Here is a 21,544-nt window from a genome sequence, read left to right on the forward strand (position 1 = left end):
ATAATTTGATTGAAAGTTAAAAACTGACAGCTGTGTTCTTCGGTTGAACGTACCCCAGGGCAGTTCGAGGTTTTTCGCCCCCCCAGAGCGATGTACTGTAAAACGGCATCCAGGAGACAGGGAGACGGGTTCGAACTGTCTGCGGTCTGGGTGGGTGAACCCAGAGCAAATGGCACGGATCTGTTTCAGTGACACAAACTCATCCCCTGGTGGACCACGGTCAAATCACCTCCTCCAGTAGCCATGACAGTAGCCTCCATCTGGTGAACACAGCCTTCCTTACCGGCTCCAATACTCATCAAAAATACATGCAGAAACGAACAAGCTGCAAAGAATACAATAGACATCATTACTGAAGGGCAGTCTAGTCCTAACGAGCAGTCTAGCCTTTTTGTGACTGCTGTAGTCGCATAATTCCGACCGCAGATTCTATCCTAGATTTTCCTGAAACTGTTTTGTCAGTGGTTATTGGCTGGCGCCTGCAGAGTCCTCAATGAACACACTACCACAAGCTGCCTGACAGTGCGGACCACCGACACGTCACTGCGTGTGTGCTCTGACTGAGCCTGTTCTTAATGAAGACCAAAATAAAAACAAGCCATTTTGTTTGAGCCCGTTTTTTTCCATTAGCTACATTTTCACAAGTAGCATTCCCTGTCTTTGTATTTTCATAATTTACCATTAATTATGAATATACATCTGGTAATAATACTAATAATAATACTAATAATAATACTACTAATAATAATAATAATAATTTCTAGAGACTTTTTCTTGTATGGCATACAAAATGCTTTACAATTTGAAAGAATAATCATATGGGTATGGTAATATTTTGTTTATGGCTACCCAAGAGTGACACTGTACAGGGTACATTATTGCTTAAATGTGGATATTCATAGCTTTTAATAAATAAAATAGAAATTAAATGAAGGCAATTGCACACAGTCTCTTAGTTCTGAAATGCCCAGGTAAAATGTGCACAGAGAGGGCTAAACGTTAGCCAGCGGTGGGCTAGTCAGCGTGAATTCTGTGTGATAGGGGATGTGAAAGTGGGGGTGCGGGTTTGGGAGCAGGGGGAGGGGGGGGGGATTAGCATGCAGCTCAGGAGCTGTGGCCAGAGATGGAACCACGCTCCCAAACTGCGTTCCAGTACAGCTGAGAAAACACAGCACCCTGAACACAGGCCTCTGAATGCTTATCGCTTCTGCTGCCACGCAGCACCTGCTTCTACCAGTTATACACACAGATACACACACTGATACACACACACACACAGATACACACACTGATACACACACACAGATACACAGATACACACACACTGATACACACACACACACACACACACACACACACACACACACACACACAGATACACACACTGACACATACAGGCACACACTGATACATACAGGCACACACAGATACACACACTGATACATACAGGCACACACAGATACACACACACACACTCATACACGCACACTGATACATACACGCACACACTGATACATACAGGCACACACAGATACACACACTGATACATACAGGCACACACAGATACACACACACACACAGATACACGCACACTGATACACAAGCACACACAGATACACACTATAATAATGATAACTGCTCCAGAGAATTGCTAAATAAACAATGCATGTTTTATTGACGTTTCTCTGAGTTAGCACATTTTTGGGACTAAAAACTATTATTTTTATTCACCCTTGCCATGATGAAGATACCTTTGTAACCGTCTTTAGCTGAGGACCCTGAAGCCTGTTTTGTGTCCACAGATGTTACAAAATAACGAACCATTGTCGCTATAACATTGGGATTGTAAAATAGTTCACAGAAGTAGAACCGTGAGTTTTAACACCTTCAAAAGGTGTACCGTGCAACCGGACTGATTGAGCATTTCACCGCAAAAAATGCAATGAACGCAAATAAACCCACTCCGGCCCACATAAGTTAAGGGGTTCATTCTCTTGAGAGATCACACTAGATGCATTGATGAGGTCCACCTGCATGACTGCTAAATAACCACAGACTTTGCGAGAAACAGCCAATCAGATCAGTCACGATGGCACGAAGACCAAGGAACTGCCTGCTGAGAATAAGCTCGTAGGAGGCAAAAAGCTGGCAGAAATAAAATGTGTGAACCTTCCTAGGAACACCGTCCATTGCAACAAAATGGGAAATAAATATAGAACAGCCGAGACACTAGCAAGGTCAGAGCATCCTACCAAATTAAGCAACCAGATGCGAAGGTCAGAACTGTCAGAGAAATAACCAACAGGCCAGCTTCAGCAGTGACAGTTATAGAGCTAATTGGCTGACATAGGAGAACAGTCCTGAGACTCTCACGGCAGAGCACAGATCTGGCCTCTTTGGGGAGTGGCTAGACTGACAGACATGACAGATCCTGAGACTCTGGGAAAGAATATTTTGTGGTCTGATGATACTAAAGTTGAGCTCTTTGGCCAGAAAGCAAAGCGCTGCGATTGGTGGAAACCAAAACACAGTCCATCACCAAGGTAACGGCAACCATACCATCAAGCCTGGCGGTGGCAGCATCATGCTGTGCGGTGGCTTTTCAGCAGGAGGGGCTGGGAAGCTTGTTTACATCAAGCGTGGGATGGACGTAGCCAAATGCATGCAAGTTCTTGAGGAGGACATGTTTCAGTTCGCAAACACATCTGTGTCTAGGGTTGAAGATTCATGTTCCAGCAGGACAGTGACCCAGAGCAAATGGGAAAAAAACTACAAAGGAACGGCTTAAACATAAAGTCAGTATTCTGGAATGGCCCAGCTAAAAGCCCTGACCCAAATCCCAAAGAAAATCTGCGGCATGAACGGAAGATCTCTGTTCGCCGCTGCTCCCCGTCTGACTTGGCACGCTCAATTCAACGCAATAACGAAACTTAAATGCAAAAACTTCAACAAAGAGTACAGTTACAGTAGGAAATTTGTCCCAGCGAGGCTTCCTTAGGCTGGGAAGGCCTTTTGCACAGACAATGCAGAGACGTGTCCAGGTCTGCAGACGAGCGGCAGCGCACCTCAAAGAGCTGGAGCTGGGAGCCGCGCGCAGGCAGGCAGCCAGGCGCAGCTCCTGAGTCTTATCCCTCCACAGAAGAGCTCGGGGCCGGGCTGTCTGCGGAGGAAGGATCAAACGCAGCCTCTCCCGCGTTCGGCCAACCCTTAATCCGCACAGCCTGTCCCGCTGGAGCCCACCTCTTACACAAGCCCCACGCTAAGCACACCGCGTTTCTTAAGACCGCGTCTCTGCGTGAGTGTGTATGCGTCAGTGTATGTGTAGACCTCTGTGTGTGTGTGTGTGTGTGTGTGTGTGTGCCTGTGCGTGCATGCACTCATAAGTGTAAGTGTTTATGTGCGCGTTTGAACCTGAATGTGTGGACTGAATGTTAATAGATACGTGTGAGCGTGAGGGTGTAGACGTTTGCACCACACTGCCCCACCAACACTCGAGTTCCCCTGCACTGTCATCGCTGACGCATCCGATGTGCCCAGACAGACAGACAGACAAACCGAGAAAGAGAGAGACAGAGAGAGAGAGAGAGAGAGAGAGAGAGAGAGAGAGAGAGAGAGAGAGAGAGACTGGCTATGGGATAGGCATTGCTCCATGCTACTCCTGCATGTTACGTGCAGCTCTGCCCAGTTGATGTGCCAATCCCCTGGCACAGTCACGCTCCCAAATGCCAATCACAGACACTCAGAGGGGTATGACTGCGTTTGCCCGTGTAGTGCCCACACCCAGCAAACCAAACTCAGTCCTCGACTCCACGCTAGCCCCCAAACCACCCCCCCCCCCCCACCTCTCTCAGAAACACCGTCTGGACCAGAGATGCAGCATCTCCCTCCTGACCGAGCTCTTCCAGGTACTCCCAAATTGAATCCAGGCACTTTCTCCGCCTGGAAGGAACAAGTGCGTGCCGGGCAATCCTGAACGGAACCTGTGACCTTTAGATGCAAGTCTGTCAAGAAAAGGAATGACTAACCCTGGGTTTAATTACGGAGTTTAGTCATTCTTTTCGGTAAGTTCTTGCTCGAAAATGATTCCAAGCAGCCGGTCATGTTTCATGTTTATTTCTGTATCAAGAAAAAAAGCAAGTTAACCCTTTAAGTAGTGCGTTTGCGATCCAGTGGCTGTGACAGAGTGTACAAGAGATTAAGAGACGACCAAAGTCAAAAACATAAACTCACTATAGTCATGTTGAGCGTTGACAACCAAACTTACTACAACTATATGCAAAGCAAGTAATTACACAGAAATACAGACTTAAACTTTCACAATTGGAATACATTTTAGAGAGTAATTATAAAACTACACTACAACAGCAATGTTTAAAAATATAAAGCTGTTGTTTGAGTGACAAAACGAACAACTGAAGACATTAGGGCACAACATTCAGACGTGCCAAAACCAAAACTGTTTATTTCTTTGAGTCAATGAGAACCATCTGCTACAAGCAACAGAGGCACAGTAGGCAGAATGAAAATGGCTGCCATCATACAAGCAGTCCTGAGCTAATTCAGACTCACTTAAAAACTGAACCCACACTCTGAGCTGGCTAGATGTGGAGGGGCTCCCCTGCTGAGTCTGTTTCCTCCCAAGGATTCTCCTTATATGCAATCAAGGTAAATTTTCCTTGCCTCTGTATTTTCCTAGGCTTGCTTTTGTGGGAATTCAGGCCAGGGTATGCGGAGATGTGTATTGTGAGGACTGTTTTGTAAGACAAGCTGCGTAAATATGTTCTAATTTGAATTGAAAACGGCAGGCCACTCAACAGAACCTGAAGCGAGGAACACTGAGCTTAGCGAGGCCGTCGGTAACAACAGTAGCGGCGTCACAGGGTTTTGACACCAGCTGTGACTCATCAATTTGAAAACTTGTCTGAAGGGTATCGGCAGAGTGACTTATCTGTCCCTCCCTGATACTGTTCTCCTCCCACATGAACACGCACATGCTCACTCACTCTCATCCTGCGTACGCTTTCAAACGCAGACACGCATAGTCACACACACGTACACGCACGCACGTGCTCACTCACCTTATTATCATCCTGTGTAGTCTATTAAACAAACAGACACACACTCCCACACGTACATACACGCACAAACACAGACACACACACACACATACACACACACACACACTCTCTCTCTCTGCCTCTCGTTCTCTAAACAGTGTCCAAGGCTTGTCTGGCAAATCATGGCCTTTAAGCTAATGATTTAGAGATATTAAACAACAGCGCTGCCACACCAGATGTTTCAAAACACCCTTCCATCATCCTCCCTCCCCCCCTCTGGTACTCCTAATTCAAACCTTACTCCCGGGGCTCTGTTATTAAACAGACGACGCACTCCAACAACTCATGAATGAGCTAAAACAAAGGCCATCAGGACCAGTGACCATGTTACGCAGTACATAAACCAACAACAAGGGAGAGGGTCTATATCTCTCTGTTCGAGCAGCAAATTGTGAGAGATGTGGCTGCCAGACCAAACTAAACGATAACAGGCCCTGGAATCCTACTCTCCAGGTACACTGGCTAAAGGCTAGCACTAAACACCTGAGGGGAACAGGGCAGCTAGGGGAGTATTCTTAAATATTATAAACAGTTTAGCTTTCAGGACAGAGCTTCAATTTACATTAGCTACATTCATTTAGCAGGCGCTCCCGTCCAGAGAAACTTGCGATCATAGAGGACGTAAGTTTACCCACCAGAGCTATGCGAGCAACAGTGCCAGACCTGGCTAATACTATCCCCAGACTAGAGTGCGAGTGCAACATCAATCAAGCGCTAATGTAAGTTCACTTGTGTAAACGTAGAACCGTTATACAAATCAGATTCATACAGCTAACACCCTGTAGCCCAATCATGGCTAAAAAAAAAAAAAAGAAATGTGATATTGAAAGGCTCCAGCCAAGAGGGTCTGCATTCACAGTTTCTCTATTGTTTTCATCTCTCTGGCTAAGCATGACAGTTAGATTTGTATATTCATATGGCTAGCATGCATATAAAACCATAAAGAATGCAGTTACTAACCAAGGGCAGTCACTGTGACTCATCACAAGCATGCTATTGCAATTATAAAACAGACCCATGAACAAATGTGGTTTATGAAAGTTCAAGTTTTGTTGTTGTAGAAGTTATGACACTTGGGGCAACAAAATGGACCCTCCATGTTTTAGTTCCTCTGCAACATGGCCTTCAGAAGCCATGGTCTGTCTTACAGCATGGAAGAGACATGAGCTGCTCCTCTGATGTCATCAAGGATACGGCTCTGAGCTTCTTCCATTTAAGGCGGTTCAGTTAATTTTATTATGAAGCACACATTTTATTATGTTTTCTGGCATTTTTAACAGCTGCAATGTCTTTACATTACACCTATTAGCTTTTCAAATAATCCAAACTACTTAAAATGTCACAGTTCCACTTTAAACGTAGTGCATACGTTGCCAACGTAAATTTGAGCTTAAGCTAATTTTCAGTCATCAAAAAAGTGTAACGGGTTACTATGTCCAACCAAGCACTTTCCCTGAGGTTTATTGTTTCAGCAGCTCTTAAAGCTTACACGAGAGAGTAACCTGGCTCACAATGTTTAACCAGATTTGAGTGGGTCTATCTGTCCCCTGTTACTCCACTCCACTTACTTACATATTGATTCTGGTCTGTCATTTGCCATTGTATGAATCAGTAATTAACATCATTGATAGATTCTAATAACAGCACAATCATGTCGTTAAGACAGCCATGGTACAGGGACAACAGTTCTGCCCAGGGATCTCAAACTCAAATCAAAGAGCCTGCTGGTTCTGAAATGTCTTCCTAACCCTGGTGGTTAATCCACACATCTTGTAACCCACAAAAACCTCCAAGACTGGAGTTTGAGATAACGCCCAAGAATTGACCGAGTTACGGAACACGAGGAGGAAGGCTTGAGAGGACATTACCGCGGCAAAACGCAGAAAGTGAGTAAAAGAGGGAGGGAGAAAGGAGGAGAGAAAGAGCGGCAGAAGGCGAGGGGGAAGCAGAGAGTGAGAGACTGAAGGCAGCCTCAGCGGAGCCCAGCGCAAGGCCTGATTTATTTTTTCGGGTAAAGGAGCGGGTCGGGGGCGAATGGCGGCGCTTTCTTCTGCTGCCGCTGGCCCGGGCTCGGGCCGTCCCATCGGTGCCAGGGCCGGAGCCTCGCACGAGGCCTTACGTAACCCGGCGCTGGATCCCATTAGCCCCGCGGGCCGTTCGCCGCTTCCCCGCGCGCCGGCGCGGATCAGAACGCGGGCGCGTCTGAGGGGGCCCGGGCCGCTCCGCGAGACATCGCCGGCGGAACGGAGCGGGGAGAGCAAACAGGCCGACCGTGGCCCGGGAGAGGAGGAACGCCACCTGACGCGTTCCCTCGTGAGTCAGCGCGAAATGGATCGACTGCAGCCGCTGACTGAAAACCACCTCCCGCGCTTTCCTGTGGTCTGAAGTTCCATTCTGAATTTGATATTTTTAGCCGGATTTTACAAGCAGAACTATGATGTTTCAGGAAGTTTGGGAGATCAAAAATAACAACAGTAGACATTTTAAGGGCTGTTACAGTACAAATGCATGACAACATGATCGCATTAGACTCCAGGATAACAGTAGGCCCCTGGATAACAGCAAGCCCCAGGATAACATTAGACCCCAGGATAACAGCAGACCCCAGGATAACAGCAAGCCCCAGGATAACATTAGACCCCAGGATAACAGTAGGCCCCTGGATAACAGCAGGCCTCAGGATGACAGTAGGCCCCAGCAGTAGCTGGTTGTACATGGATAGGTGCTGCATCGTGACCCATGTGACACACTCTGTTTGGAGCTTGCATAATTCTGTCACACACAGGCAGACAAATCGATGCGGCCACGCAGAAAACAAAGTACAACTGACAGCCTATCAGCACGAACATGGTCACAAGCAGCCAATGACCTTCCAGATAAGGCCTACTGATGATGAAACTCACATTCCATAGCTTTAGGGGCGAGAGAGAGAGACGAAAGAGAAAAGAGAGAAGGTGGAAGAGGGGGAGAGACAGAGGCAGAAAGTGAGAGATAGAGGCAGAGAGGGAGAAAGAGTGGGAGAGATAGAGGCAGAGAGAGAGAAAAAGAGAGAGAGATAGAGTCAGAGAGAAAGAGTGAGAGAGAGATAGAGTCAGAGAGAGAGAAAGAGTGAGAGAGAAAGAGGCAGAGAGAGAAAGAGGGAGAGAGACAGAGACAGAGAGAGAGGGAGAAAGAATGAGAGAGATAGATGAAGAGAGACAGGGAGAAAGAGTGAGAGAGACAGAGGCAGAGAGGGAGAGGGAGAAAGCTAGACTAAGAGGAAGTAAGGAAAAAATGCTGGAAAACTCAGCAAAGGAGATGTCTGGGTCTTTCTTTTCAATCCTTATTTAGAATGAGGCCGTTCCACTTTCTGTTCGGAAACCGATCGTCTGAGAGCCAGCTGCAATTTTGTGTGTGATCGTGAGTGTGTGTGTGCATGTTTGTCTGGATGTACACATGGAACAACTGTGCGTGCGCATCCGTGTCCATGTGTATATACATCTTTAAGTGTATATGTGAACCACCTGTGTGCGCGCGTGTGTGTGCGTGTGCGAGTTTGCGCGTGTGTGTGTGAGTGTGAGTGGGTGTGTTTGCGGGTGCGGCAAGTGTGTGTGTGTGTGTGAGTGAGTGAGTGTGAGTGTGTGTATTTGTGGGTGCGAGCGTTTGTGTGTGCTTGAGTGTGAGTGTGTGTATTTGTGGGTGCGAGCGTTTGTGCGTGTGTGTGTGTGTGTGTGTGTGTGAGTGAGTGTGTCTACGTGTGTCAGTGTGTGTGCATGTGTGTGTGTGAGTGAGTGTGTCTGCGGGTGTGAGTGTGAGTGTGTGTATTTGTGGGTGCAAGCGTTTGTGCGTGTGTGTGTGTGTGTGAATGAGTGAGTGTGTCTGTGAGTGTGCGTGCGTGTGTGTGTGTGGGGATCAGTAAGAGTGCAGTCACTGGGCTGTTGATATAAGAAGCAGATGTGAACAGGAGCACAGCGGCTCTCCAGAATCTGAATGACGGCGGGGTTCACATCCCGCTATCCCCTGCGCTGCCCCTGGGCCGTCGCCCTGGAGACGGCACGGCGTACCCGCGGCAGCGAGACGGTTACGGTGCGAGCCGCCGTCGCCTCTCCCTCCCTCGCTCCGCGGCGGACGGAGAGCGAGGAGGGCGAGAACCCGCCCAGTCCCGGAGCCGACTCCAGTCAGGACCTGCTCCCGCGCCCCGCCGTCGACATCATACCTCCACATGCCCCGACAAACCAGAGACCGACGAAAGCCAGGAACCCAGGCTTCGCACGCCGCCGAGAGAGAGAGAGGGAGAGAAGACACGCGTGACCCCGCGGAGAGACCGCCTCGCAGGAGAGCGACCATCGGTGACCGCTCGACCGTTTTCAGGGTCCGACCCGTCCAGGCCAGCCCGGCTCGAGCCTCCTCGCGGAAAGCGCCGGAAAGCGGACCTCTCGCACGCCGCCCCCCCGTCCCTGCAGACTCACCTCTTTGGCTGACGACACGGGGGCGACCTGTCCGGCGGGTTTCGCGGGCGAGAGTGACGGACGACCCCGGGGGGGGGCGGCCGGGCCCTAAGCTCGGGGACCCCTCCCCGTCGAGCGAGAGTTCTGGTTTCGCGGCGACCCGGAGATCACGCAGGTGGGGTTTTTTTCCCGGGAGAGAGAGAGAGAGAGCGCTGGTGTGGAGACAGAGCTGACAGGCAGGGAAAAGCTGGAATGAGGCTGGGAGAGCGAGACGCTGTGTTTACCCTAACACCCCCCCCCTCACCCCCCCCACAACCCGACATCCCGCCCCCTCCCCCCCCCACTCCCCCACTCCGCTCACACACGCCGAGCCAGAGATCGACAGAGGCACTGACTCACTGTTTTGGATATTCCCCACTCGCTCTCGCTCTCCCTCTCTCTCATAGTCCTTTTCTCTTTTCTTTTTTTCCTCTTCCCTTTGTTCCTCTCTGTATCTGTCCTGCGTAAATTCAATCCCTCCAATCTTCCCTCCTCTCCTTTTCTGTCACTTTCTGTTATTCTTTAGCTACCACTGTTTTCCCCGCAGTCTGACTTTTTCCTCTCCTCCCCGTCTCCTTCCCTCACGGTTCTCTTCCCGATTCCCTAGGCGTTCTGTTTTTCTTTTCTCCACCATGGTAACCTTGGTAAAGTCCCGAAAGTTCCTGGTCAATTGTCCAGGTTCCCGTGTACCGTCACAGTTGCGCATTCAAAGCCAGCCATTGGAACTGCAGGTGCTTCATTTTGACATGGAATCTAATCTTTTCGGTGAAATCTTTTTTTTGGTTCCTCCGAATTTGCGAAAAACACATGAACCAACTTATCAGTCGCTCCGGATGAGCAGACGAGCGCTCACCCCGACGTGCCCCATACCCCCCGCCCCCCAAGAGCAGGAGCAGCAACGGGGGTCCCGGGGGGAAGGGTGCCAGACTGGGGCGGAGGGGCGGGGCGGACTCGTTTCCGAGACCGCACGCGTTCTGGCCTGGCTGTCACTCGGGCCGCACCACAGAGGGTGGGCGGGCCGGAGGGGATTAGCTTTAAAAGGGCAGGCGTGCCCAGCAGTGCCCACAGTCCACGCATGGCTGAGCGCCGGGGACAGGCTAGCGGGCAGCCGCTCGTCCGTTACGCGGTGTGTGTGTGTGTGTGTGTGTGTGTGTGTGGGGGCAAGGGCAGATCAGCCACAAAACCAAAAATGGGCAAAGCCATCAGTGAAGCACCACTTGCTTGAACCAACTCTTGTTGTTCTTTTTGCGGACAGCATCTCTCTGACTGGTTCAAACGGGTCGATGATTGACAGTTCCCTCTCCCATTCCTACGGTACAATGAATGTGTTCCAAAGTGAGGCGTACGGACCCAAAAACCAACACACTTCCGCATTCACAAACATTCCGGTCACGACACGGAAGGCACTTCCCCAGTAACATGACATTGCATATTTCACTTAAAATGATGTCATAGCGGATGCTATGTCTGTGTTGACACAGGAGTCAATGACATAAAGCTTCCGGCTCAAGAAAGGGGGTGACTGTCCCTGGTCTTTCCTGATGAATCGGAAAATATTAAAATCCTACGTCTCAACAGCAGGAAAAGAGCTTGGGTTTGTCGTGAGCAGACACACAACGAGCCGTTTGCACACTTGGACAGCAGACAGCAGGGGAGAACACGAACACTAAAGTCAAACACTAGTGGCCCCACAGGAATGTCGGGAAAATCCGTTTTTTTTCTGATTAACCAGGAAATGAAATCCCATCCCAAATAAGGGCACCGACAGTGGTGTCCCCCGCGTGTGGATCTGCCCCCCCCCCCCCCCTCTGCCCCGGCCGATGGATCCCGAGGGGCGGTGACTCGGGACAGGGCCTTCCGTGACCGCGAGGGGATTTACCGGCGGCGGCGTGCGGGTGTCTGTCGAGCGTGCCGCGCCGTCTGCCCCCGTCCCTCAACGCCGGAGCGGTGGGCCGCACGCCGTCATTCTGGCATTTACCCAGAGCCCCTGTGAGCTCTGCTCAAATCCCCCTGCAATTAGCCCGCATGGAGAGTCTGTATAGGGGTCCTGGGGGGGGCGCTGGGGGGGGTGTTGAGGGACGAGGTGCTCCCGGAGAGCCGTCCTGTACTGCTGAACCCCCCTCGCATGTCGCTGAGGGCCCGTGCAGGCTGGGGAGCCCCTTTGTCCATGTGAATTAGCCCAGCCTGTATTTAAAGGCCAGGGGAGCACAAATGCAATTACCCGCCCGGATTATACTCTTACATGGGAGGGATTCTGCATATGTGTGTGTGTGTGTGTGTGTGTGTGTGCATGAGTGTGTGCATGTCTGTATGTGTGTGCGTATCTGTATGTGTGTGTGCGCGCATGTGTGTGTATCTGTACGTGTGTGTGTGTGTTTGTATGTGTGTGCGTATCTGTGTGTGTGTGTGTGTGTGTGTGTAATTGTGTGTGTGTGTGTGTGTGTGTGTGCGTGCGAGTGATTGTGTGTGTGCGTGTGCGTGTGTTTGTGTGTGTGCGTGTCTGCATGTGTGTGCGTGTGTGTAATTGTGTGTGTGTGGGTGTGTGTGCGTGCGAGTGTGTGTGTGTGTGTGCGTGTGTGTGTGTGTGTGTGTGTGAGTGTGCGTGCATGCGTGCGAGTATGTGTGTGTGTGAGTGTGCGTGCGAGCATGTGTGAGTGTGCGTGCGAGTGTGTGTGTGTGTGTGTGCGTGCGTGTGAGTGTGTGTGTGTGTGAGAGTGTGCGTGCGTGCGTGCGTGCGTGTGAGTGTGTGTGTGCGTGTGTGCGTGTGTGCGTGTGTGCGTGTGTGTGTGAGTGTGTGTGTGTGTGTGTGTGGAGGGGGAAAGCAACAAGTGGTAGCAGGGGGCCCCCGGCCGCCACCGCCCCCAGCCAATTGGCCTGACCTTGAGGGTTAACCCTTCGGCTGCTGGGGGGGGCAAAGAGTCGGCACTTCAAACGCCATGGGCATGGATGTGGGCTGAGAAATGGCTTTTGTTGCAAATAGAGAGAGAGAGAGAGAGAGAGAGAGAGAGGGAGAGAGAGAGAGAGAGAGAGAGAGAGAGAGGGGGAGAGAAAGAGAGGATTTCCTCACGGAATCTAGGGCTTTGAAGCTCAGGACATGAGTCTGTTTACTAAAGTTAGGCCCGCTTCAAGGTCCCGTTCCCGGTCTAGACAAATTAAAGGGCTAGTCCGACTCATCCTGCCCTGTGGTGCGCTATGGATTTCATTGCTATTGTGTGTGTGTGTGTGTGTGTGTGTGTGTTCGCGTGTGTTTGCATGTTTTTAAAACCTAAAGCTTCGTCTATCTGTTTATAGTAATGACAGTTGCTATTTATAAAGCACATCAGCAGCAGCCAGCCAGGCTAACTCAGCTTCTGCAGCAGAGAGAAGGACATGAGTACAGGTGAATAACAGGCCAAAGTAGTCCATTCACAAGAGATTAGACACCGCAAGTTAACTCTCGACTCTCGAAAAACAAACGAAAACGAAGAACGAACGAAGGGAGGTGGAGATTTCCTCTCAGAGTAATCCACCTCCTTCCATTTTGTCCACCGTTAACTGTATCCTGTGAGGAGATTCTGAGGGTTCGTTTTTACATGACCCTGAAACCTCTTCTCCCCCATTAATATTTCAAATCTTGAGAATTTCTGAGACTTCCGTACAGTAAGTGACACAGGATCGAACTTCACACTGACCAAACATGGCAAAACAGGAATTAAAAATAAATAAATAAACAAAACATGCACAGACAGTACATTTTTCACCTTGACTTTTGAACTTTGGCTCAAATTCCGCCAATTCTTCCTCCCGATGTACAGAACAGACGTAAAAGCTCCAGAAATAGAGTTGGATTTTCGTTTCAAAGGAAGGTATTTGGCGTAGGATCAGTCTTGCGCATGGGAAGAAACGGGGTCCCTTTCCACTGGAACAAGACAACTAACTGATTCCACAAATACGACAAGAAGTAGCAGCTCGTCCAGGGTTCCAGTGAACGCCACGGCCTACCGGGGAACAGCGAGGGCGGTGAACTTGATATGTTGATGCCTTTTCATATACAAACTGTAGGTGTCCTCATATTGAATGGATCTCTACACTGTACACATGCTGACCTTTTCAGCATACATCAAAAAGAGACACACACACACACAAATCCTGATTATGAATCAAATGTATTCCAAGTAAGGTCATGAGCACACCATTATCTTATCATATATTTCAGCATATGTCATTGGTAAATACCTACGGAAAACTAGGAGCCTTGTGAGAGCAGAATAAAAACGTTATGGTAATTTACAGCAGTGCAGAGAGGGTCGCAGTTCTGGAAGTCTCCCTTCCTATGACATCATTGCCTGAAACAGGAGGCTGTTTTCATGAGCAGCAGGGAGACTCAGACTGCAGGCTCGAGACAGCGGTCAGACCTTCCGCTATTGCACAATCTCCCATTGTACTGCAGACTTAAAGAGCACCGAAACCATCACACTCCAGACTGCTGAATTACCGCACAGTCACACCTTAATTACACTGCACACTGACAACGACACACTCCATACTGAACACTGACAGCTAGACCCCATACTGAACACTGGCATATACACTCCACAGTGAACACTGGCAACTACACTCCATACTGAACACTGACATTCCACTCTACTGACACGCAATCACTCCATACTGAACACTACACACACCCATACTGAACGTACTCCAGACCCCATACTGAACACTGACAGCTACACTCCATAGTGAACACTGGCAACTACACTCCATACTGAACACTGACATTCACAGTCCATACTGAACACTGACAAATACACTCCATACTGAACACTAACAGCCACACCCCATACTAAACACTGACAGCTAGACCCCATACTGAACACTGACATATACACTCCATACTGAACGCCAACAGCCAGACCCCATACTGAACACTGACAGCTACACTCCACAGTGAACACTGGCAACTACACTCCATACTGAACACTGACATTCGCACTCCATACTGAACACTGACAAATACACTCCATACTGAACACTAGCACTCTCACACTGCAGCCATACTGAACACTAGCCACTGGGAAAGTAGGCCTTCGCCCGCCATGGGACCGTGCAGACAGTTGATCGCCATTTCCAAGGCCTCACCCCTCAGTTTCCTGACTTATTCATCACCTGAAAGGCAAACCTCCGCTAATTAACCGAAGCCCCCATTAGCGTCACCGCCAGCTGTGTAACAATGGCCAAAAGGGCCCGGCCTGGTGCAGTCTGTCCCTAGTCACATGCAGCGGTCTACAAACTGCACTGTGCTAAAGCATCTCAGCACGGTGCCATTCACTGGAATTGGAATTGGAAAGAGATGAACCCATTTACTCCAGTGATACGGGGAGCCAAACTGGCCCTCAAGGGGAGCAGCGTGACACCGCAGCCCGAGTTGCCAGCGGTAATTTCTGCCATTTGAGACAGCGGACGCTGCGCAGGCCTGGCGCGGCCGCGTAACCGCCCGTCCATCCGGCTACCCAGAAACCAACACTCTGGCCTCGCCTCGGACTATTTTGAGTTACGAGCCGTTAACCTGTCCTCTCAGGCTGTATTTACTGTGTTGTGTATTATATAACTGTAACAGAAGATGCGAGGAATATACAGACAATAAGCGAGCGCGTTCTGTGTTGCCTCACTGCAGTGAAGGCCCATATATTATGGCGGACTACTCCATGCAGAACAGTTAGGCGTTAGCCATCTGTTTTTTTTTTTTCATTTGGAGATACAGGGGCGCATGTGCACGCGTGTGCACCATTCCCGAGCTCGGAAAAGAATGCCCATCAAAGAGAGCGCACCTACAGCAATTTTGGATGCCGCAAGACCTTTTCAAAGGAGGACTGAATGTTCCTTGTTAGCAAAAGCTGAGGGTGGGGGAGCAGGGAGAACACAGGAGAAATGACAAGGATGCAGGAACTGGCTAAAAAAAAGCTCTAGACTGGGAGGAAGGGCTAGTCATCAGGAGGAGGGGCTAGAATCAGGGGAGAGGCTAAGTCAGAAGGAAGGGCTAGAATCTGAGCAGGAGCCAAAATAAAGAGGAGGGGCTAGGTCAGGAGGAGGGGCTAGAATCAGGGGAGGGGCTAGACTGAGACAGAGGGCCAGGGCCAGAAGCCTGCAGCCCTGGTGCTGTAAAGCCACAGGGTCTGATGGTTTTTGTTTTTATCTTAAAATCAGCAACCTATTGAGACCCAAGAAAGCAGCGGATATGACTTGATCAATTAAGTTCTGAGGAACAAGGAGACCCTGCAATTCTGCAGGACGGCAGCAGACTCCCCAGGCCGGACAGGGGAGGAGCACTTTGTTTCAGTGATTCTCCAGGCTGCAGTTCCGTCAGCACCACAGTTCCCAAAAGCCAAAAAATTACCAAAAAATGAGTTGAGTCACAGCCGTGTTGAGAGATTCAGTGATAAAACTGCCCCCACACAAAATGCTCATTAGCTCAATGTGCACAGTACCACAACCAACAATGACAGAAAGCATGCTCGGGAGAGCCTGTTCACTTCCTTCAGAATTGCACGCCCTGACAAAAAGTCAGTTCAGTAGCTTAAGGACCTTAGCATTAGTCTGCCGGACATGACTGTGTTTAGCATCTCAACGCTGGTTGCTGGACTTAGCATGCCAGGAATGAATCTGTCTAGCATATCGATGTTAGCATATCAGAAATGACCCTGTCTACCATTGTAATGTTAGCATGCCAGACATTACTGTGCTATGTACCTCAGTATTAGCATATCAGACTTCACTGTGTTGAGCATCACACTGTTAGCATAACAGAATTCACTGTGTTAAGCATCACACTTTTAGCATATCAGACTTCACTGTGTTGAGCATTACACTGTTAGCATATCAGAGTTCACTGTGTTAAGCATCACACGAGCAGTGTCCCAATCAGTTTCACTGATGTTACACATCACACTGTTTAGCATATCAGACTTCACTGTGTTAAGCATCACACTGTTAGCATATCAGACTTCACTGTGTTAAGCATCACACTGTTACATATCAATCACTGTTAAGATCACTGATAGCATGTCAGAGCGCACTTGTCTTATGGCTGCTACTCAGAGTTTCAGCACCATATTTCACTGTGTAAGCATCTAACATTTCACTACAGATGATTCACTTGTGTCAAAAAACAGCACCGTATACAAGATGCATGTCACTCAGTGTTAAGCATCACACTGTTAGCATGTCAGACTTCACTGTGTTAAGCATCACACTGTTAGCATGTCAAAGTGCACTGCGTTAAGCATCACACTGTTAGCATGTCAGACTTCACTGTGTTCAGCATCACACTGTTAGCATGTCAGACTTCACTGTGTTCAGCATCACACTGTTAGCATGTCAGAGCGCACTATGGTCCTTAGTGGGCTGCTACTCAGAGTTTCAGCACCATTTATTTCAGTGGGAGGAAATGCCCATCTAAACATTTCACTGAGAGATGATATAGCCTACTTGCTGTTAAAAAAATAGCACCAGTAAACATACAAGAACCTGCATGTCACATCAAACAGGGTCAAACTGTCCAGTTCTGGTTCTAGGTGGTTTTCCACAGGTTCAGCTAGTCACAGCAGTGCGGTCCTTAAAACGCTGTCAATAAAGCTTGCGCTTTCAAATTTATCAGAACCTACCTTTAAAAAACAGAATGGCAAACGTCCAGGGAAATGCGGATCGTCCGAGCAGATGGCTCGATTTAAGCGCTCGTAACCTGCGAAACGGCGAAGAAGCTTCTGCTCGCCTTGGTGATGAGTAGGCGCTTTTGCCGTTTCTGACAAAACTCTGTTGATGTCAGCTTACCAGGGAAAAGCAGCTTTGCCAGCATTTGTTTTAGCCGGAGCAGCTAAAGTGCTAATCTCACAGCCTGGGCAAGCAGAGATGGGCTCAACATTAACACAGGGGAGTAGAAAGAGGCTAGCCTACAGTAAGCAACTGCAAGAGTGAACAGCCAATAAAGTATTCTAACTAGCTATGAGCACATTTATGCTGGCAAGGCTAGACTGATTTACGATAAATACTGTTTCCTGTAAGTATCCTGTGAACAAACTTTTTCCCAAACAGCCTACAGCTATCTACGTTTCTGCCCCATGCCCCCCCAAGGAAATTTAGACCCCCTCAATTCCCCCCAATTGGCTGGGCCTGGCTCAGGGTGGGAATGGCTCGCAAAAGGAAATGTCGTGGACACCGAAATTCGAGCCCTGCCAGGTTTACGTTTAATATGCTCCCTTACTGGTTCCAGTTCTGACTGACTTTGGTTCTGACTGAGGAGTAATGCAGTGCTCAAAAACAAACACTACCTTCTGAGTGTGTGTGCGTGTGTGTTTGTGCGTGTGTGTGTGCCTGATTTTGTGTTTGTATGTGCGTGCATGGATGTGTGTGTGTGGCATTTGTGTTGTGTGTGTGATTTTGTGTTTGTGTGTGCGTGCATGTGTGTGTGTTTGTGTGTGTGCACGTGTATGCATGTGCGCGCATGTGTGTTTGCGTGTGCAGGTGTGTGTGCGCGCAAGTTTGTGTGTGCATGTGCCTGTGTGTGTGTGCACCTGCACGTTTGTGTGTGTACATGTGCATGTGTGTGCGTACGTGCATCGGAGTGTGTGTGTATGCATCTGCATGTTTGTGTGTGCATTTCCGTGCGAGGCAGTATAGAGCTGGGGGGGTGGGTGAAACAGGGCCGTCGGCAGGCCAGCTGACAAATCCCCCTCTTCGCCTCTCCCAACAGTCTGTAGTGGGAGGGGTGCGTTGTCATGGAGACCCACACCCATGGGCGCTGTCTGGTCCTGCCCAATGGCGCACAGATGTAACAGGCTCTCTCCCTCCAACAACAACGAGCTCCAACTGGCCCCCGGCTCCACTCTAACACTGCTGCGGATAAGCAGTACTGCACTGAGCAAAATAAAGGCCTTCAACAACAGAGATCCCTACCAAACCGCGTACCTGTACCCCGCTAAAGAAACCCGCTGTCCGACACCAAATAACCTGTAAGAGAACAACAGCCTTCCTGCAGAGGTGAAGCCACATCTGGAGCTGGACAGTTCTGTTCCCCAGAGCGGAGCCTACAGTACGCTCGGCCCAAAGTCAGTGGTAATGATGCGGGGTCACTTTGATCCAGCTTTGCGTGAGTTGGCAAGTTCTCGCGCTCTGCCTGCCCTGCTAACCGCAGCCCCGTCAGCATGCGCAACGTTAGCCTGGGAAAGCCTGCTCCCAAGCCCGGCGAACAATGTGCCGTCTGTGCTCCGGCGCACTCCGCGCCGTCGTCCCCCCCTGCTGGCGAACGGTGGTAAATGCACATTCTCTCCCTCGGAACGCAAGGCGGTAAAGGAACACAGCTCACTGTGGCGCAGCCTGTAGTCCGTTCAGCCAGTCCATCCTATGATCGTTGTGGCATATCTCAGTGACAAAAAACTACATCATCAGAGCTCTATAGCCGTCCCCATTAGTGCACAGCTAAAATGGGAGAAGCCTCATTTGACAGCAGCCCATATGGACAGGGCTCTTTTACTATAATACCCAACCTACCCCTTGATATACTGTTTTCAAGGGGTAGGTTAGGATATTAAGGTATGAGCAGCCTCGTGTGTCACACTTGTAGCTCAGCTGTGAGGAAAAGTCATAATGCCACCCACTTTTCAGAAAGCAAAAAGAAATAAACCAAATCAGCTCAGACAATGCAGATTTCAGAAAAAATATTAAAAACAGGTAAACTGTCAGAGAGAAAAAAGTTGAATCACTGGAACTCCTGGGATGGGCAAAAATACATAAATATGTATCTGGTCACAAAATACAAACTGTAAAAAAATAAATAAATCCACAAATTAACCTGAAAATAGTCTACCTCGAGGGAGGCTACACACCGTACAAAATAGGATGGTGAGCAGCACATATTACATAAGAAACAGAAAGTTCATATGAAATTTGATATACTGCTCAACACTGTTCACTCCTTTTTGAACCTCAACCCAGAACTGGACAGTTTGGACTGTCCAGGGGGGTCGGTGAATGGTCCAGGGGCGGTCAATGGAGCAGTAAGTGGGCGGTCCTGTGCGGTCAGTGGAGTGATTGGGGGGGAGGTCCTCGGCAGTGTGGGGGGCAGGAAGTGGGCGGGTCCGGGGCTAGGGAAGCGGACGGCCCACACACGGTGGACCTCGGGGCTCTCCTCCACGTGGTGGCCAGCACTGAAAAACTCAGTGTTTATTTAAACTAGGGAAGGATTAGGAGACCGGGCTCCAGGCTTGGAGACTCTCTATAACTCATTTACAGGAAGAACTGTACGTGTGTGTGCGCGTGTGTATGTGTGTGTGCGCCTGGGAGTAGGGGTGTGTGTCAGAGTGTGGGTGTGTTTGGCCATATGTATGTGCAGCTGTGCATGAGCACATGTATGTGAGTGTGTGTGTGTGTGTGTGTGTGTTTGTGTGTGTGCGCACATTTGGGTTTATGTATGTACAGGTGTGTACGTGTGTGTGTGTGTGTGTGTGTGCGCGCATGTGTGTACATGTGTACATTTGGGGTTTGGCAGAGGTTTCTCCAGGAGCAAAGAGTTACGTCACACAAACGAACGCTCTGTCTGGGAAAGATGAGCAGTTCCAATTCCTGCTTTACTTCCTGGCCTGTGCACAGAGCAGATCCATCCTGCAGCTGTCCTGCACTGCACAGGCCCTGACAGGCCCTCCTGGCCTTCCCCCCCCCTCCCCCATCAGTGCCTCAGTGCCGGAACTGACCTGCCTCACCGCCAAAAGACTGGTCCACACGTTAGCCCCTCAGCACAAGCTACGTATGAGCAGCCATCTTGGATTAGGTGACCCAAGAAAGCGGATTCTTCTTCTCTCCGTTCCAGTTCTTTTCACCTTCAGCAGCCCAGGCCCGGCCACGTCACTCGCAGGCCTTCGGCCTCTCTCAACGCTTCTTTCACATCCCTTTTTTTCCTCTCGTTCCGGCTTTGCAGATGAGAAGGGAACACTTAAGCTCTCTCCCATAGAAAGGGAAAAAAATAGGTAGATTCTAATAATAAAGAGCTAACGTTGGCCAGACTACCGGGGCTTAATCTGGCTGCAGTCCTTTTCAGAAGCCAAAAAGCAATAAAGTAATGATTCATTTCGCAGCCGTGCGGTCCGGGCCCTCCACTCGTTTTTTCCCTCCCTCCCTCCCTCCCTCGCTCCGGAAGAGCCGGAGAAAGGCGCTTCTCTGGCTTTTTCCACCGCCGAACGCGAACGCTGAGACTGCTCTGGGAGAGCGCCCTCCGACGCCGCCACGGCGATTCATCTGCGGCCTTCTGTCTTTCAGAGCCCAGCTCAGACCAAAACCACGGCTAGCTAATGTAGACCGTTTTTCGTCATCAGCGGGTTACGAGCCGGTCGAGTGAACCCGTCTTGCCCACGAAGTCTGTGCTCCAAAATTTGGTAGAAAATTCACACTTAAAAGAAAATTTCACCCAAACACACAAGAAATATATATTTTTTTTACTATCTGCACATGTTGATGCAAACACCGACCGAGAGCATTATACGTGTCCATGTGAGCAAAAGAGACTTCTAGAGGGCTGGAAAAAATGTAGACATCTAGAGGGGTGCATGCACCTGCATGTACTTTTGTACGTCGCTTTCGAAAAAAGCGTCTGCTAAGTAAATGTAATGTAATGGGTGGAAATCTAGGTTGAGAAACCTAGGTTAACCCCAATATAGCTCAGTTTCTACACAAATATATACTGGCTACATCCAAGACGGCTAGAGCACTTACACTTTTCGACCAAAGTTTAGAGTTTTCACCGAAACGCCTAGACCGATTTTTTCATCGACTTTTTCACTGGGGTACAAGCCCTGCTTTTAAAGATAGCGCTCATAAGATTTAAGCAAATCACTCTTGATGACGCAAGTAGGAAAATTTGAGCACTCAATTCAAAAAGCACATACAAATCGGCATCCGTGCTTGTGGCTACTTGTCATTATCTTTCCTGAATTCAAA

General features: G+C 49.3%; 1 protein-coding gene across 4 annotated transcripts in view; it reads right to left on the reverse strand.

Annotated features, from left to right (window-relative positions):
- plekhg5b (pleckstrin homology domain containing, family G (with RhoGef domain) member 5b) overlaps nucleotides 1-21,544 on the reverse strand; it is an 82,563-nt gene that overhangs the window by 35,681 nt on the left and 25,338 nt on the right. The window contains exon 1 of one of the 4 annotated variants that reach the window (XM_064299236.1): nucleotides 9,566-9,795. The exons of the other annotated variants lie outside the window; for them this stretch is intronic. The gene's annotated coding sequence lies outside the window, so the exon portion shown is untranslated. Of the gene's footprint in view, nucleotides 1-9,565; nucleotides 9,796-21,544 lie in introns of those variants that run through there. 4 annotated transcript variants of the gene reach the window in all.

The sequence above is a fragment of the Anguilla rostrata genome, chromosome 11, assembly GCF_018555375.3.
Source record: "Anguilla rostrata isolate EN2019 chromosome 11, ASM1855537v3, whole genome shotgun sequence".
NCBI classification, from domain to species: Eukaryota; Metazoa; Chordata; class Actinopteri; order Anguilliformes; family Anguillidae; genus Anguilla; species Anguilla rostrata.